General features: G+C 37.3%; 1 protein-coding gene across 1 annotated transcript in view; it reads right to left on the bottom strand.

Moving 5' to 3' along the window:
- LOC143239187 (semaphorin-2A-like) overlaps positions 1-18,866 on the bottom strand; it is a 478,807-nt gene extending 459,941 nt beyond the window's left edge. Inside the window, exon 1 of the mRNA XM_076480055.1 lies at positions 18,717-18,866. The gene's annotated coding sequence lies outside the window, so the exon portion shown is untranslated. The remainder of the gene's footprint in view (positions 1-18,716) is intronic.
- Positions 18,867-20,706: the final 1,840 nt, after the last annotated feature.

Below are 20,706 nucleotides of genomic sequence, written 5' to 3'. Positions count from 1 at the left end.
GTAACACAATCACAGAACAATATATCAAGACTCAGACTTAACACAATCACAGAACAATACGTCAAAACTCAGGCTTAACACAATCACAGAACAATACTTCAGGACTCAGGCTTAACACAATCACAGAACAATATATCAAAACTCAGGCGTAACACAATCACAGAACAATATATCAAAACTAAGGCGTAACACAATCACAGAACAATATATCAAGACTCAGACTTAACACAATCACAGAACAATACGTCAAAACTCAGGCTTAACACAATCACAGAACAATACGTCAAAACTCAGGCTTAACACAATCACAGAACAATACTTCAGGACTCAGGCGTAACACAATCACAGAACAATACGTCAGGACTCAGGCGTAACACAATCACAGAACAATACGTCAGGACTCAGGCGTAACACAATCACAGAACAATACGTCAGGACTCAGGCGTAACACAATCACAGAACAATAGGTCAAAACTCAGGCTTAACACAATCACAGAACAATATGTCAAAACTCAGGCTTAACACAATCACAGAACAATATATCAAAACTCAGGCTTAACACAATCACAGAACAATATATCAAAACTCAGGCTTAACACAATCACAGAACAATACATCAAAACTCAGGCTTAACACAATCACAGAACAATATATCAAAACTCAGGCTTAACACAATCACAGAACAATACGTCAAAACTCAGGCTTAACACAATCACAGAACAATATATCAAAACTCAGGCTTAACACAATCACAGAACAATATATCAAAACTCAGGCTTAACACAATCACAGAACAATATATCAAAACTCAGGCTTAACACAATCACAGAACAATATATCAAAACTCAGGCTTAACACAATCACAGAACAATATATCAAAACTCAGGCTTAACACAATCACAGAACAATATATCAAAACTCAGGCTTAACACAATCACAGAACAATACGTCAGGACTCAGGCTTAACACAATCACAGAACAATACGTCAGGACTCAGGCGTAACACAATCACAGAATAATATGTTAGGACTCAGACTTAACACAATCACAGAATAATACATCAAAACTCAGGCTTAACACAAACACAGAACAATATATCAAAACTCAGGCGTAACACAATCACAGAACAATATATCAGGACTCAGGCGTAACACAATCACAGAACAATATGTCAAAACTCAGGCTTAACACAATCACAGAACAATATATCAAAACTCAGGCTTAACACAATCACAGAACAATATATCAAAACTCAGGCTTAACACAATCACAGAACAATATATCAAAACTCAGGCGTAACACAATCACAGAACAATATATCAAAACTCAGGCTTAACACAATCACAGAACAATATATCAAGACTCAGACTTAACACAATCACAGAACAATACGTCAAAACTCAGGCTTAACACAATCACAGAACAATACGTCAAAACTCAGGCTTAACACAATCACAGAACAATACTTCAGGACTCAGGCTTAACACAATCACAGAACAATATATCAAAACTCAGGCGTAACACAATCACAGAACAATATATCAAAACTCAGGCGTAACACAATCACAGAACAATATATCAAGACTCAGACTTAACACAATCACAGAACAATACGTCAAAACTCAGGCTTAACACAATCACAGAACAATACGTCAAAACTCAGGCTTAACACAATCACAGAACAATACGTCAGGACTCAGGCGTAACACAATCACAGAACAATACGTCAGGACTCAGGCGTAACACAATCACAGAACAATACGTCAGGACTCAGGCGTAACACAATCACAGAACAATACGTCAGAACTCAGGCGTAACACAATCACAGAACAATAGGTCAAAACTCAGGCTTAACACAATCACAGAACAATATATCAAAACTCAGGCTTAACACAATCACAGAACAATATATCAAAACTCAGGCTTAACACAATCACAGAACAATATATCAAAACTCAGGCTTAACACAATCACAGAACAATATATCAAAACTCAGGCTTAACACAATCACAGAACAATACGTCAGGACTCAGGCGTAACACAATCACAGAACAATATATCAAAACTCAGGCTTAACACAATCACAGAACAATATATCAAAACTCAGGCTTAACACAATCACAGAACAATATATCAAAACTCAGGCTTAACACAATCACAGAACAATATATCAAAACTCAGGCTTAACACAATCACAGAACAATATATCAAAACTCAGGCTTAACACAATCACAGAACAATATATCAAAACTCAGGCTTAACACAATCACAGAACAATACGTCAGGACTCAGGCGTAACACAATCACAGAACAATATATCAAAACTCAGGCTTAACACAATCACAGAACAATATATCAAAACTCAGGCTTAACACAATCACAGAACAATATATCAAAACTCAGGCTTAACACAATCACAGAACAATACGTCAGGACTCAGGCGTAACACAATCACAGAACAATATATCAAAACTCAGGCTTAACACAATCACAGAACAATATATCAAAACTCAGGCTTAACACAATCACAGAACAATATATCAAAACTCAGGCTTAACACAATCACAGAACAATATATCAAAACTCAGGCTTAACACAATCACAGAACAATATATCAAAACTCAGGCTTAACACAATCACAGAACAATATATCAAAACTCAGGCTTAACACAATCACAGAACAATACGTCAGGACTCAGGCTTAACACAATCACAGAACAATACGTCAGGACTCAGGCGTAACACAATCACAGAACAATATGTCAAAACTCAGGCTTAACACAATCACAGAACAATACATCAAAACTCAGGCTTAACACAAACACAGAGCAATATATCAAAACTCAGGCGTAACACAATCACAGAACAATATATCAAAACTCAGGCGTAACACAATCACAGAACAATATATCAAAACTCAGGCTTAACACAATCACAGAACAATACGTCAAAACTCAGGCTTAACACAATCACAGAACAATACGTCAAAACTCAGGCTTAACACAATCACAGAACAATACGTCAGGACTCAGGCGTAACACAATCACAGAACAATATGTCAAAACACAGGCTTAACACAATCACAGAACAATATATCAAAACTCAGGCTTAACACAATCACAGAACAATATATCAAAACTCAGGCGTAACACAATCACAGAACAATATATCAAAACCAAGGCGTAACACAATCACAGAACAATATATCAAGACTCAGACTTAACACAATCACAGAACAATACGTCAAAACTCAGGCTTAACACAATCACAGAACAATACTTCAGGACTCAGGCTTAACACAATCACAGAACAATATATCAAAACTCAGGCGTAACACAATCACAGAACAATATATCAAAACTCAGGCGTAACACAATCACAGAACAATATATCAAGACTCAGGCTTAACACAATCACAGAACAATACGTCAAAACTCAGGCTTAACACAATCACAGAACAATACGTCAAAACTCAGGCTTAACACAATCACAGAACAATACTTCAGGACTCAGGCGTAACACAATCACAGAACAATACGTCAGGACTCAGGCGTAACACAATCACAGAACAATACGTCAGGACTCAGGCGTAACACAATCACAGAACAATACGTCAGGACTCAGGCGTAACACAATCACAGAACAATACGTCAGGACTCAGGCGTAACACAATCACAGAACAATACGTCAGGACTCAGGCGTAACACAATCACAGAACAATACGTCAGGACTCAGGCGTAACACAATCACAGAACAATAGGTCAAAACTCAGGCTTAACACAATCACAGAACAATATGTCAAAACTCAGGCTTAACACAATCACAGAACAATATATCAAAACTCAGGCTTAACACAATCACAGAACAATATATCAAAACTCAGGCTTAACACAATCACAGAACAATATATCAAAACTCAGGCTTAACACAATCACAGAACAATATATCAAAACTCAGGCTTAACACAATCACAGAACAATATATCAAAACTCAGGCTTAACACAATCACAGAACAATACGTCAGGACTCAGGCGTAACACAATCACAGAACAATATATCAAAACTCAGGCTTAACACAATCACAGAACAATACGTCAGGACTCAGGCGTAACACAATCACAGAACAATATATCAAAACTCAGGCTTAACACAATCACAGAACAATATATCAAAACTCAGGCTTAACACAATCACAGAACAATATATCAAAACTCAGGCTTAACACAATCACAGAACAATATATCAAAACTCAGGCTTAACACAATCACAGAACAATATATCAAAACTCAGGCTTAACACAATCACAGAACAATATATCAAAACTCAGGCTTAACACAATCACAGAACAATATATCAAAACTCAGGCTTAACACAATCACAGAACAATACGTCAGGACTCAGGCTTAACACAATCACAGAACAATACTTCAGGACTCAGGCGTAACACAATCACAGAACAATACGTCAAGACTCAGGCGTAACACAATCACAGAATAATATATAAGGACTCAGGACTTAACACAATCACAGAACAATACATCAAAACTCAGGCTTAACACAATCACAGAACAATACGTCAAAACTCAGGCGTAACACAATCACAGAACAATATATCAAAACTCAGACTTAACACAATCACAGAACAATACGTCAAAACTCAGGCTTAACACAATCACAGAACAATACGTCAGGACTCAGGCGTAACACAATCACAGAACAATACGTCAGGACTCAGGCGTAACACAATCACAGAACAATACGTCAGGACTCAGGCGTAACACAATCACAGAACAATACGTCAAAACTCAGGCGTAACACAATCACAGAACAATATATCAAAACTCAGGCTTAACACAATCACAGAACAATATATCAAAACTCAGGCTTAACACAATCACAGAACAATATATCAAAACTCAGGCTTAACACAATCACAGAACAATATATCAAAACTCAGGCTTAACACAATCACAGAACAATATATCAAAACTCAGGCGTAACACAATCACAGAACAATATATCAAAACTCAGGCTTAACACAATCACAGAACAATATATCAAAACTCAGGCTTAACACAATCACAGAACAATACGTCAAAACTCAGGCTTAACACAATCACAGAACAATACGTCAAAACTCAGGCTTAACACAATCACAGAACAATACTTCAGGACTCAGGCTTAACACAATCACAGAACAATATATCAAAACTCAGGCGTAACACAATCACAGAACAATATATCAAAACTCAGGCGTAACACAATCACAGAACAATATATCAAGACTCAGACTTAACACAATCACAGAACAATACGTCAAAACTCAGGCTTAACACAATCACAGAACAATACGTCAAAACTCAGGCTTAACACAATCACAGAACAATATATCAAAACTCAGGCGTAACACAATCACAGAACAATATATCAAAACTCAGGCGTAACACAATCACAGAACAATATATCAAGACTCAGGCTTAACACAATCACAGAACAATACGTCAAAACTCAGGCTTAACACAATCACAGAACAATACGTCAAAACTCAGGCTTAACACAATCACAGAACAATACTTCAGGACTCAGGCGTAACACAATCACAGAACAATACGTCAGGACTCAGGCGTAACACAATCACAGAACAATACGTCAGGACTCAGGCGTAACACAATCACAGAACAATACGTCAGAACTCAGGCGTAACACAATCACAGAACAATAGGTCAAAACTCAGGCTTAACACAATCACAGAACAATATGTCAAAACTCAGGCTTAACACAATCACAGAACAATATATCAAAACTCAGGCTTAACACAATCACAGAACAATATATCAAAACTCAGGCTTAACACAATCACAGAACAATATATCAAAACTCAGGCTTAACACAATCACAGAACAATATATCAAAACTCAGGCTTAACACAATCACAGAACAATACGTCAAAACTCAGGCGTAACACAATCACAGAACAATATATCAAAACTCAGGCTTAACACAATCACAGAACAATATATCAAAACTCAGGCTTAACACAATCACAGAACAATATATCAAAACTCAGGCTTAACACAATCACAGAACAATATATCAAAACTCAGGCTTAACACAATCACAGAACAATATATCAAAACTCAGGCTTAACACAATCACAGAACAATATATCAAAACTCAGGCTTAACACAATCACAGAACAATATATCAAAACTCAGGCGTAACACAATCACAGAACAATATATCAAAACTCAGGCTTAACACAATCACAGAACAATATATCAAAACTCAGGCTTAACACAATCACAGAACAATATATCAAAACTCAGGCTTAACACAATCACAGAACAATACGTCAGGACTCAGGCGTAACACAATCACAGAACAATATATCAAAACTCAGGCTTAACACAATCACAGAACAATATATCAAAACTCAGGCTTAACACAATCACAGAACAATATATCAAAACTCAGGCTTAACACAATCACAGAACAATATATCAAAACTCAGGCTTAACACAATCACAGAACAATATATCAAAACTCAGGCTTAACACAATCACAGAACAATATATCAAAACTCAGGCTTAACACAATCACAGAACAATACGTCAAAACTCAGGCTTAACACAATCACAGAACAATACGTCAGGACTCAGGCGTAACACAATCACAGAACAATATGTCAAAACTCAGGCTTAACACAATCACAGAACAATACATCAAAACTCAGGCTTAACACAATCACAGAACAATATATCAAAACTCAGGCGTAACACAATCACAGAACAATATATCAAAACTCAGGCGTAACACAATCACAGAACAATATATCAGACTCAGGCTTAACACAATCACAGAACAATACGTCAAAACTCAGGCTTAACACAATCACAGAACAATACGTCAAAACTCAGGCTTAACACAATCACAGAACAATACGTCAGGACTCAGGCGTAACACAATCACAGAACAATATATCAAAACTCAGGCTTAACACAATCACAGAACAATATATCAAAACTCAGGCTTAACACAATCACAGAACAATATATCAAAACTCAGGCGTAACACAATCACAGAACAATATATCAAAACTCAGGCTTAACACAATCACAGAACAATACGTCAAAACTCAGGCTTAACACAATCACAGAACAATACTTCAGGACTCAGGCTTAACACAATCACAGAACAATATATCAAAACTCAGGCGTAACACAATCACAGAACAATATATCAAAACTCAGGCTTAACACAATCACAGAACAATATATCAAGACTCAGGCTTAACACAATCACAGAACAATACGTCAAAACTCAGGCTTAACACAATCACAGAACAATACGTCAAAACTCAGGCTTAACACAATCACAGAACAATACTTCAGGACTCAGGCGTAACACAATCACAGAACAATACGTCAGGACTCAGGCGTAACACAATCACAGAACAATACGTCAGGACTCAGGCGTAACACAATCACAGAACAATACGTCAGGACTCAGGCGTAACACAATCACAGAACAATACGTCAGGACTCAGGCGTAACACAATCACAGAACAATACGTCAAAACTCAGGCGTAACACAATCACAGAACAATATGTCAAAACTCAGGCTTAACACAATCACAGAACAATATATCAAAACTCAGGCTTAACACAATCACAGAACAATATATCAAAACTCAGGCTTAACACAATCACAGAACAATATATCAAAACTCAGGCTTAACACAATCACAGAACAATATATCAAAACTCAGGCTTAACACAATCACAGAACAATACGTCAAAACTCAGGCTTAACACAATCACAGAACAATATATCAAAACTCAGGCTTAACACAATCACAGAACAATATATCAAAACTCAGGCTTAACACAATCACAGAACAATATATCAAAACTCAGGCTTAACACAATCACAGAACAATATATCAAAACTCAGGCTTAACACAATCACAGAACAATATATCAAAACTCAGGCTTAACACAATCACAGAACAATATATCAAAACTCAGGCTTAACACAATCACAGAACAATATATCAAAACTCAGGCTTAACACAATCACAGAACAATATATCAAAACTCAGGCGTAACACAATCACAGAACAATATATCAAAACTCAGGCGTAACACAATCACAGAACAATATATCAAAACTCAGGCTTAACACAATCACAGAACAATATATCAAAACTCAGGCTTAACACAATCACAGAACAATACGTCAAAACTCAGGCTTAACACAATCACAGAACAATACGTCAAAACTCAGGCTTAACACAATCACAGAACAATACTTCAGGACTCAGGCTTAACACAATCACAGAACAATATATCAAAACTCAGGCGTAACACAATCACAGAACAATATATCAAAACTCAGGCGTAACACAATCACAGAACAATATATCAAAGACTCAGGCTTAACACAATCACAGAACAATATATCAAAACTCAGGCTTAACACAATCACAGAACAATACGTCAAAACTCAGGCTTAACACAATCACAGAACAATACTTCAGGACTCAGGCTTAACACAATCACAGAACAATATATCAAAACTCAGGCGTAACACAATCACAGAACAATATATCAAAACTCAGGCGTAACACAATCACAGAACAATATATCAAGACTCAGGCTTAACACAATCACAGAACAATACGTCAAAACTCAGGCTTAACACAATCACAGAACAATACGTCAAAACTCAGGCTTAACACAATCACAGAACAATACTTCAGGACTCAGGCGTAACACAATCACAGAACAATACGTCAGGACTCAGGCGTAACACAATCACAGAACAATACGTCAGGACTCAGGCGTAACACAATCACAGAACAATACGTCAGGAACTCAGGCGTAACACAATCACAGAACAATGGGTCAAAACTCAGGCTTAACACAATCACAGAACAATATGTCAAAACTCAGGCTTAACACAATCACAGAACAATATATCAAAACTCAGGCTTAACACAATCACAGAACAATATATCAAAACTCAGGCTTAACACAATCACAGAACAATATATCAAAACTCAGGCTTAACACAATCACAGAACAATATATCAAAACTCAGGCTTAACACAATCACAGAACAATATATCAAAACTCAGGCTTAACACAATCACAGAACAATATATCAAAACTCAGGCTTAACACAATCACAGAACAATATATCAAAACTCAGGCTTAACACAATCACAGAACAATACGTCAGGACTCAGGCGTAACACAATCACAGAACAATATATCAAAACTCAGGCTTAACACAATCACAGAACAATATATCAAAACTCAGGCTTAACACAATCACAGAACAATATATCAAAACTCAGGCTTAACACAATCACAGAACAATACGTCAGGACTCAGGCGTAACACAATCACAGAACAATATATCAAAACTCAGGCTTAACACAATCACAGAACAATATATCAAAACTCAGGCTTAACACAATCACAGAACAATATATCAAAACTCAGGCTTAACACAATCACAGAACAATACGTCAGGACTCAGGCGTAACACAATCACAGAACAATATATCAAAACTCAGGCTTAACACAATCACAGAACAATATATCAAAACTCAGGCTTAACACAATCACAGAACAATATATCAAAACTCAGGCTTAACACAATCACAGAACAATATATCAAAACTCAGGCTTAACACAATCACAGAACAATATATCAAAACTCAGGCTTAACACAATCACAGAACAATATATCAAAACTCAGGCTTAACACAATCACAGAACAATACGTCAGGACTCAGGCTTAACACAATCACAGAACAATACGTCAGGACTCAGGCGTAACACAATCACAGAACAATATGTTCAAAACTCAGACTTAACACAATCACAGAATAATACATCAAAACTCAGGCTTAACACAAACACAGAGCAATATATCAAAACTCAGGCGTAACACAATCACAGAACAATATATCAAAACTCAGGCGTAACACAATCACAGAACAATATATCAAGACTCAGACTTAACACAATCACAGAACAATACGTCAAAACTCAGGCTTAACACAATCACAGAACAATACGTCAAAACTCAGGCTTAACACAATCACAGAACAATACGTCAGGACTCAGGCGTAACACAATCACAGAACAATATGTCAAAACTCAGGCTTAACACAATCACAGAACAATATATCAAAACTCAGGCTTAACACAATCACAGAACAATATATCAAAACTCAGGCGTAACACAATCACAGAACAATATATCAAAACTCAGGCGTAACACAATCACAGAACAATATATCAAGACTCAGGCTTAACACAATCACAGAACAATACGTCAAAACTCAGGCTTAACACAATCACAGAACAATACTTCAGGACTCAGGCTTAACACAATCACAGAACAATATATCAAAACTCAGGCGTAACACAATCACAGAACAATATATCAAAACTCAGGCGTAACACAATCACAGAACAATATATCAAGACTCAGGCTTAACACAATCACAGAACAATACGTCAAAACTCAGGCTTAACACAATCACAGAACAATACGTCAAAACTCAGGCTTAACACAATCACAGAACAATACTTCAGGACTCAGGCGTAACACAATCACAGAACAATACGTCAGGACTCAGGCGTAACACAATCACAGAACAATACGTCAGGACTCAGGCGTAACACAATCACAGAACAATACGTCAGGACTCAGGCGTAACACAATCACAGAACAATACGTCAGGACTCAGGCGTAACACAATCACAGAACAATACGTCAGAACTCAGGCGTAACACAATCACAGAACAATAGGTCAAAACTCAGGCTTAACACAATCACAGAACAATATATCAAAACTCAGGCTTAACACAATCACAGAACAATATATCAAAACTCAGGCTTAACACAATCACAGAACAATATATCAAAACTCAGGCGTAACACAATCACAGAACAATATATCAAAACTCAGGCTTAACACAATCACAGAACAATACGTCAGGACTCAGGCGTAACACAATCACAGAACAATATATCAAAACTCAGGCTTAACACAATCACAGAACAATATATCAAAACTCAGGCTTAACACAATCACAGAACAATATATCAAAACTCAGGCTTAACACAATCACAGAACAATATATCAAAACTCAGGCTTAACACAATCACAGAACAATATATCAAAACTCAGGCTTAACACAATCACAGAACAATATATCAAAACTCAGGCTTAACACAATCACAGAACAATATATCAAAACTCAGGCTTAACACAATCACAGAACAATACGTCAAAACTCAGGCTTAACACAATCACAGAACAATACGTCAGGACTCAGGCGTAACACAATCACAGAACAATACGTCAAGACTCAGGCGTAACACAATCACAGAATAATATGTTAGGACTCAGACTTAACACAATCACAGAACAATACGTCAAAACTCAGGCTTAACACAATCACAGAACAATACGTCAAAACTCAGGCGTAACACAATCACAGAACAATATATCAAAACTCAGGCTTAACACAATCACAGAACAATATATCAAAACTCAGGCTTAACACAATCACAGAACAATACGTCAAAACTCAGGCTTAACACAATCACAGAACAATACGTCAGGACTCAGGCGTAACACAATCACAGAACAATACGTCAGGACTCAGGCGTAACACAATCACAGAACAATACGTCAAGACTCAGGCGTAACACAATCACAGAACAATACGTCAGGACTCAGGCGTAACACAATCACAGAACAATATATGAAAACTCGGGCTTAACACAATCACAGAACAATATATCAAAACTCAGGCTTAACACAATCACAGAACAATATATCAAAACTCAGGCTTAACACAATCACAGAACAATATATCAAAACTCAGGCGTAACACAATCACAGAACAATATATCAAAACTCAGGCGTAACACAATCACAGAACAATATATCAAGACTCAGACTTAACACAATCACAGAACAATATATCAAGACTCAGACTTAACACAATCACAGAACAATACGTCAAAACTCAGGCTTAACACAATCACAGAACAATACGTCAAAACTCAGGCTTAACACAATCACAGAACAATACGTCAAAACTCAGGCTTAACACAATCACAGAACAATATATCAAAACTCAGGCTTAACACAATCACAGAACAATATATCAAAACGTAACACAATCACAGAACAATATATCAAAACTCAGGCGTAACACAATCACAGAACAATATATCAAGACTCAGACTTAACACAATCACAGAACAATACGTCAAAACTCAGGCTTAACACAATCACAGAACAATACGTCAAAACTCAGGCTTAACACAATCACAGAACAATACTTCAGGACTCAGGCGTAACACAATCACAGAACAATACGTCAGGACTCAGGCGTAACACAATCACAGAACAATACGTCAGGACTCAGGCGTAACACAATCACAGAACAATACGTCAGGACTCAGGCGTAACACAATCACAGAACAATACGTCAGGATTCAGTTTAACACAATCACAGAACAATATGTCAAAACTCAGGCTTAACACAATCACAGAACAATATATCAAAACTCAGGCTTAACACAATCACAGAACAATACGTCAGGACTCAGGCTTAACACAATCACAGAACAATATATCAAAACTCAGGCTTAACACAATCACAGAACAATATATCAAAACTCAGGCTTAACACAATCACAGAACAATATATCAAAACTCAGGCTTAACACAATCACAGAACAATATATCAAAACTCAGGCTTAACACAATCACAGAACAATACGTCAGGACTCAGGCGTAACACAATCACAGAACAATACGTCAGGACTCAGGCGTAACACAATCACAGAACAATACGTCAGGACTCAGGCGTAACACAATCACAGAACAATATATCAAAACTCAGGCTTAACACAATCACAGAACAATATGTCAAAACTCAGGCTTAACACAATCACAGAACAATATATCAAAACTCAGGCGTAACACAATCACAGAACAATATATCAAAACTCAGGCGTAACACAATCACAGAACAATATATCAAGACTCAGGCTTAACACAATCACAGAACAATATATCAAAACTCAGGCTTAACACAATCACAGAACAATACGTCAAAACTCAGGCTTAACACAATCACAGAACAATACTTCAGGACTCAGGCTTAACACAATCACAGAACAATATATCAAAACTCAGGCGTAACACAATCACAGAACAATATATCAAAACTCAGGCGTAACACAATCACAGAACAATATATCAAGACTCAGACTTAACACAATCACAGAACAATACGTCAAAACTCAGGCTTAACACAATCACAGAACAATACGTCAAAACTCAGGCTTAACACAATCACAGAACAATACTTCAGGACTCAGGCGTAACACAATCACAGAACAATACGTCAGGACTCAGGCGTAACACAATCACAGAACAATACGTCAGGACTCAGGCGTAACACAATCACAGAACAATACGTCAGGACTCAGGCGTAACACAATCACAGAACAATACGTCAGGACTCAGGCGTAACACAATCACAGAACAATACGTCAGGACTCAGGCGTAACACAATCACAGAACAATAGGTCAAAACTCAGGCTTAACACAATCACAGAACAATATGTCAAAACTCAGGCTTAACACAATCACAGAACAATATATCAAAACTCAGGCTTAACACAATCACAGAACAATATATCAAAACTCAGGCTTAACACAATCACAGAACAATATATCAAAACTCAGGCTTAACACAATCACAGAACAATACGTCAGGACTCAGGCGTAACACAATCACAGAACAATATATCAAAACTCAGGCTTAACACAATCACAGAACAATATATCAAAACTCAGGCTTAACACAATCACAGAACAATATATCAAAACTCAGGCTTAACACAATCACAGAACAATACGTCAAAACTCAGGCTTAACACAATCACAGAACAATACGTCAGGACTCAGGCGTAACACAATCACAGAACAATATGTCAAAACTCAGGCTTAACACAATCACAGAACAATATGTCAAAACTCAGGCTTAACACAATCACAGAACAATATGTCAAAACTCAGGCTTAACACAATCACAGAACAATATATCAAAACTCAGGCTTAACACAATCACAGAACAATATATCAAAACTCAGGCGTAACACAATCACAGAACAATATATCAAAACTCAGGCGTAACACAATCACAGAACAATATATCAAGACTCAGACTTAACACAATCACAGAACAATACGTCAAAACTCAGGCTTAACACAATCACAGAACAATACGTCAAAACTCAGGCTTAACACAATCACAGAACAATACTTCAGGACTCAGGCTTAACACAATCACAGAACAATATATCAAAACTCAGGCGTAACACAATCACAGAACAATATATCAAGACTCAGACTTAACACAATCACAGAACAATACGTCAAAACTCAGGCTTAACACAATCACAGAACAATACGTCAAAACTCAGGCTTAACACAATCACAGAACAATACTTCAGGACTCAGGCGTAACACAATCACAGAACAATACGTCAGGACTCAGGCGTAACACAATCACAGAACAATACGTCAGGACTCAGGCGTAACACAATCACAGAACAATACGTCAGGACTCAGGCGTAACACAATCACAGAACAATACGTCAGGACTCAGGCGTAACACAATCACAGAACAATATATCAAAACTCAGGCTTAACACAATCACAGAACAATATATCAAAACTCAGGCTTAACACAATCACAGAACAATATATCAAAACTCAGGCTTAACACAATCACAGAACAATATATCAAAACTCAGGCTTAACACAATCACAGAACAATACGTCAGGACTCAGGCTTAACACAATCACAGAACAATACGTTAGTACTCAGGCGTAACACAATCACAGAATAATATGTTAGGACTCAGACTTAACACAATCACAGAACAATATATCAAAACTCAGGTGTAACACAATCACAGAACAATATATCAAAACTCAGGCGTAACACAATCACAGAACAATATATCAAGACTCAGACTTAACACAATCACAGAACAATACGTCAAAACTCAGGCTTAACACAATCACAGAACAATACGTCAGGACTCAGGCGTAACACAATCACAGAACAATATGTCAAAACTCAGGCTTAACACAATCACAGAACAATATGTCAAAACTCAGGCTTAACACAATCACAGAACAATATATCAAAACTCAGGCTTAACACAATCACAGAACAATATATCAAAACTCAGGCTTAACACAATCACAGAACAATATATCAAAACTCAGGCTTAACACAATCACAGAACAATACGTCAGGACTCAGGCGTAACACAATCACAGAACAATACGTCAGGACTCAGGCGTAACACAATCACAGAACAATATGTTAGGACTCAGACTTAACACAATCACAGAATAATACGTCAAAACTCAGGCTTAACACAATCACAGAACAATATATCAAAACTCAGGCTTAACACAATCACAGAACAATATATCAAAACTCAGGCGTAACACAATCACAGAACAATATATCAAAACTCAGGCGTAACACAATCACAGAACAATATATCAAGACTCAGACTTAACACAATCACAGAACAATACGTCAAAACTCAGGCTTAACACAATCACAGAACAATACGTCAAAACTCAGGCTTAACACAATCACAGAACAATACTTCAGGACTCAGGCTTAACACAATCACAGAACAATATATCAAAACTCAGGCGTAACACAATCACAGAACAATATATCAAAACTAAGGCGTAACACAATCACAGAACAATATATCAAGACTCAGACTTAACACAATCACAGAACAATACGTCAAAACTCAGGCTTAACACAATCACAGAACAATACGTCAAAACTCAGGCTTAACACAATCACAGAACAATACTTCAGGACTCAGGCGTAACACAATCACAGAACAATACGTCAGGACTCAGGCGTAACACAATCACAGAACAATACGTCAGGACTCAGGCGTAACACAATCACAGAACAATACGTCAGGACTCAGGCGTAACACAATCACAGAACAATACGTCAGGACTCAGGCGTAACACAATCACAGAACAATACGTCAGGACTCAGGCTTAACACAATCACAGAACAATATGTCAAAACTCAGGCTTAACACAATCACAGAACAATATATCAAAACTCAGGCTTAACACAATCACAGAACAATATATCAAAACTCAGGCTTAACACAATCACAGAACAATATATCAAAACTCAGGCTTAACACAATCACAGAACAATACGTCAGGACTCAGGCGTAACACAATCACAGAACAATATATCAAAACTCAGGCTTAACACAATCACAGAACAATATATCAAAACTCAGGCTTAACACAATCACAGAACAATATATCAAAACTCAGGCTTAACACAATCACAGAACAATATATCAAAACTCAGGCTTAACACAATCACAGAACAATACGTCAGGACTCAGGCTTAACACAATCACAGAACAATACGTTAGTACTCAGGCGTAACACAATCACAGAATAATATGTTAGGACTCAGACTTAACACAATCACAGAACAATATATCAAAACTCAGGCGTAACACAATCACAGAACAATATATCAAAACTCAGGCGTAACACAATCACAGAACAATATATCAAAACTCAGGCGTAACACAATCACAGAACAATATATCAAGACTCAGACTTAACACAATCACAGAACAATATATCAAAACTAAGGCGTAACACAATCACAGAACAATATATCAAAACTCAGGCTTAACACAATCACAGAACAATACGTCAAAACTCAGGCTTAACACAATCACAGAACAATACGTCAAAATTCAGGCTTAACACAATCACAGAACAATACTTCAGGACTCAGGCGTAACACAATCACAGAACAATACGTCAGGACTCAGGCGTAACACAATCACAGAACAATACGTCAGGACTCAGGCGTAACACAATCACAGAACAATAAGTCAGAACTCAGGCGTAACACAATCACAGAACAATATGTCAAAACTCAGGCTTAACACAATAACAGAACAATATGTCAGGACTCAGGTTTAACACAATCACAGAACAATATATCAAAACTCAGGCGTAACATAATCACAGAACAATATGTTAGGACTCAGGCGTAACACAATCACAGAACAATACGTCAAAACTCAGGCTTAACACAATCACAGAACAATACGTCAGGACTCAGGCGTAACACAATCACAGAACAATACGTCAGGACTCAGGCGTAACACAATCACAGAACAATACGTCAGGACTCAGGCGTAACACAATCACAGAACAATATGTCAGGACTCAGGCGTAACATAATCACAGAACAATGTGTTAGGACTCAGACTTAACACAATCACAGAACAATACGTCAGGACTCAGGCGTAACACAATCACAGAACAATATGTCAAAACTCAGGCTTAACACAATCACAGAACAATACGTCAGGACTCAGGCGTAACACAATCACAGAACAATACGTCAGGACTCACGCTTAACACAATCACAGAACAATACGTTAGGACTCAGGCGTAACACAATCACAGAGCAACATATTAGGACTCAGGCGTAACACAATCATAGAACAATATGTCAGGACTCAGGCGTAACACAATCACAGAACAATGTGTTAGGACTCAGGCGTAACACAATCACAGAACAATGTGTTAGGACTCAGGCGTAACACAATAACAGAACAATACGTCAGGACTCAGGCGTAACACAATAACAGAACAATACGTCAGGACTCACGCTTAACACTATCACAGAACAATACGTCATAACTCAGGCTTAACACAATCACAGAACAATATGTCAGGACTCAGGCGTAACACAATAACAGAACAATACGTCAGGACTCAGGCGTAACACAATAACAGAACAATACGTCAGGACTCACGCTTAACACAATCACAGAACAATACGTCAGGACTCAGGCGTAACACAATCATAGAACAATACGTCAGGACTCACGCTTAACACAATCACAGAACAATACGTCAGGACTTAGGCGTAACACAGTCACAGAACAATATGTTAGGACTTAGGCATAACATAATCACAAAACAATATGTTAGGACTGAGACGTAACACAATCACAAAACAATATGTTAGGACTCAGGCGTAACACAATCACAGAACAATGTGTCAGGACTCAGGTTTAACACAATCACGGAACAATATGTCAGGACTCAGTTTAACACAATCATAGAACAATATCAGGACTCAGGCTTAGTACAATCACGAAATAGTACATAGTACGGCATGACATCATGACAGAACTGTGTTTTACGTAAAGACACGAGAAAACATGTAACAATAAGTTCTGTTTTCTGATGTTAAATTTAACATCTTGTTAAAAGATAACTAAAAAGTTAAATCAAACTGTTTAAAATGCTGTTGTTAATTTTTTACGAAGATAAAAGAAGACATTTATTTTATATTTGTACGAGTAACAAAAACTGTGTATAAAATCCAACGTTCACAACAGCGAACTAGGGCCGAAGCTGATGATATGGAGACACACAAGAAACAACAGGTCTAAAAATATGACGTATTATCTAAGTTAATAATATGTCGACACTCAAAGCAATCGGCGAGAGTGAGCGTTAGGAAGTTAACAATAGATTTTTAAATTACCGCATACAAGGATCTTCTGGTGATGTTTGACGTGTAGAACGTGTTATGAAGACGTCACTTCTCCCACGAGACTTCTGGAACCTATCGTTTCACCAGGTGTTAAGTGTTGTTTCCCGTATAGTTGAGGTGTTCGCGAAGGATTAGATGGTAATTGCAAGGGCTTAGTAGCTCTCTGTGATAATATTTACCTTCTCTTTACGACTGTCATTAACTTACCGTCAACGCAGTTATATTCGTGGCATTCTTCAGGGCTGCAGCGTACCGTGTACACAGAGACCAAATACTGAGGAGGACGTGCTAGCGCGGCAAGGCGTCAGAAGATTAAAAGATATATATTGTCAACTAACATTTCAATTTGGCAAGCAGACAATTGACACATAATACAGAGAAAGAATTCCCACGGCAGGAGCCTGAGGTAATGTATACACAGCTATAGAACTCGAGATATATATACACATACACAAACGTAACAGTTGCCTTCCCATTTCTAGGTTAGGCCGGAACATAATAATACGTCAAAAAATAGACATCACAATGAGATGATTAATATATCTCTGTTGTGAAGTCCTGAATATTTCAGGGCAACATGCCTAATTCATTCTATACTATGAAATAATAAGTCATACTGTATACGTACCCAAATAAAGTTTCAAAAGTATTACACAATCATAAAACTAATATACGTATATATTTTTTCACTTTTACTCTAATTCGAGTGGTATACATTGATATCGAAAACAAAACACACAAATTACTGACCAACATTAGAAAAGAAACGACAATATATGTATATGTTTGGGGAAAAAAATCTTACTTTTCCATAGGTAATAAGGCCCCGGCATGGCCAGGTGGTTAAGGCACTCGACTCGCAATCTGAGGGTCGCGGATTCGAATCCCCGTCACACCAAACATGCTCACCCTTTCAGCCATGGGGGCGTTATAATGTGACGATCAACCCCATTATTCGTTGGTAAAAGAGTAGCTGCCCAAGAATTGGCGGTGGGTGGTGATGATTAGCTGCCTTCCCTCTACTCTTACACTACTAAATTAGGGACGGCTAGCGCAGATAGCCCTCGAGTAGCTTTGCGCGATATTCAAAACAAACGTTACATTAGTTTTTCAAATATCGTGTGTTTCAAGGATAGAAACGAGTGAGGTACCGTTAGTACGAAGAAAATTAGAATGTAAAATTATTTCGTTGGTGTATTCTACGGTACTGTGAACCTAACCCTATCGGACAAACTTACAACACCTGAAGTTCAAGGTGAAACAAAACGTTTCTGTCATTTGGTGGATAGGACTTTATGTTCTTCATTTTACCGAATGGTTTAAAAGAACCTGTCCAACAACAAGAATTACTATAACACTATATAACTAGTGGTTACAGTTCTACTTAGGAACCTGTAACATGTGGGTCAATTACACGAGATCTCAAACACACAGGACCCCATTAAAAAAATATAAACACGTTTTATAGAAAGGGTGAAGGAAGGGGAGGAAATTACAGAAAAAACGCTAAAATAAAATTGGACAGTGCTAAAAAATAATAACAAAACAGGATGTTTTTGTCCACTTTCTATACGTATTTAGCAAGCTTTTTAGGTATTTTTAAAACCGTTTATAAGCTGATTTTATATTAAAACGAAATTTAAAATAAATCACGTAATGAATACACGGGAATAACGTGTTTATATCATTTGCCATGGTAACAGTAGTGAGACACAATTACAATTAAGAAATACATTCTATAATGTTTTCGACCAAACTGTGCACTTACAGAGACAAATCAATACGATTTGTTGTTTTAGGCTCGTGACGTAATAAGCGGTGATGGAGACAAAACTTACAATGGGCGTTTCATTTGGGCCCGGCCTGGCCAAGCGTGTAAGGCGTGCGACTCGTAATCCGAGGGTCGCGGGTTCGCGCCCGCGTCGCGCTAAACATGCTCGCCCTCCCAGCCGTGGGGGCGTATAATGTGACGGTCAATCCC

Source organism: Tachypleus tridentatus, chromosome 13 (assembly GCF_004210375.1).
Source record: "Tachypleus tridentatus isolate NWPU-2018 chromosome 13, ASM421037v1, whole genome shotgun sequence".
NCBI lineage: Eukaryota > Metazoa > Arthropoda > Merostomata > Xiphosura > Limulidae > Tachypleus > Tachypleus tridentatus.
Note: the sequence above shows the minus strand (reverse complement) of the source record. Positions and strands in the feature narration are given on the sequence as shown.